Genomic DNA, 1,326 nt, shown 5'->3' with positions numbered 1-1,326 from the left:
CCGTCCCCTGCGACTCACGGCAGCCCAGCTCCAGGTTGAGCTGTTGTTCAGCATCTTAGCTGTAGAGGGCAGTGTCACTGGCCTTCATATGTGGGATCCGAACCGGGGCCCTCTGGCATCCCAAGCGAGCTCTTAACCATTGCACCACTCGGCCGGCCCTAGATTTTTGTTTTTAATCATCGAAAATACTGTTGCAGAAGACACAGGGAAACCAGCATTTTCATATATTACTGGTGGACATAAATTGGTGTAATCCTGTAAAAGAGGATCAATATCTTTGGCAATAGCTTTCAAAATATATAAAAACTGCAAATGCAATACAACAATTGCATTTTTTCATTGTGCAAAATTAGTATATAAGAATCATTTATAATAGCATAAAAAATAGGTATCTGTAGTCATGATTTATAATAGATTGGAAATAGCTGAAACACCTATCCATCAATAGATGACTGGTTAAACTAATTAGGATATATCCAGAAAAAGAAATATTATATAATAGTTCAAAAAATGAAGTTTTTATGTACTGATAAGGAAAGATCTACATTGTATATTATTGAATAAAAAATGATGTAAAAGTGTGTTTGGTATGTATGCTGTGGCTGCCATCTATTAAAAGGGGCAGATTGCATATTAATATTAGCTTATTGATAAAAAAAAAAACCCTCTGGAAGGATATTACAAGAAACCACTAGCAGAGATTGTGTGTGAAGAGAAAAACTAACTATGGGACAGGGATGTAAGAGATGTATGTTCTTTTATACATCTTTTTTTTTTTAACTTTTTAAAAAATATTTACGTACCCAAACAGTTAAAATAAATCTATCCTTGGGTTGGCTTGCTTTAGTCATGAGGATTTTCTTGCTGAGGTAACCAAAGACATTTTTCCTAAATAGTCATAAACAATGTGTAGAATATATTCAAAAGCCCTTACCAGGGCCTGAAAGAGTTCATCAGATCTGACCTGTGACTACCTTCCCTATCTAATTTCCTGGCATTCTTCCCCTTGTTCACTATACTATGGTCACTTTGACCTTTTTGTTCCTTGAAGGATCCAAGCTCAGGCCTCACTTCAGGTCTTTGTACTCACTGTTCCCTTTGCCTGGAATACTTCACACAGATATTTATATGGCTCAGTTCCTCACTTCATGCAGGTTTCTGTTCAGATGCCACCAATTCAGTGAGGCCTTTCTTTACCATCTTATCTAAACTAGCACTTCAAATACTCTGTCTTCTTCCCTTGCTTTGTTTTTCTTCAGAGCACTGTTAGCTCCCTAGTGTTATATTATTTGTTCGTTTCTCTTTCCTCTCTCTCTCTCTCTCTCT

The 1,326-nt window shown here is 36.8% G+C and overlaps 1 protein-coding gene across 4 annotated transcripts in view; it reads left to right on the top strand.

The window, feature by feature from the left end:
• The window catches only part of NARS2 (asparaginyl-tRNA synthetase 2, mitochondrial), a 166,937-nt gene that overhangs the window by 144,795 nt on the left and 20,816 nt on the right, over nt 1–1,326 (top strand). The gene's annotated exons all lie outside the window — the stretch shown is intronic.

This window comes from Hipposideros armiger, unplaced genomic scaffold (assembly GCF_001890085.2).
Source record: "Hipposideros armiger isolate ML-2016 unplaced genomic scaffold, ASM189008v1 scaffold_556, whole genome shotgun sequence".
NCBI lineage: Eukaryota > Metazoa > Chordata > Mammalia > Chiroptera > Hipposideridae > Hipposideros > Hipposideros armiger.
This window is presented reverse-complemented; position numbering and strand designations above follow the sequence as displayed.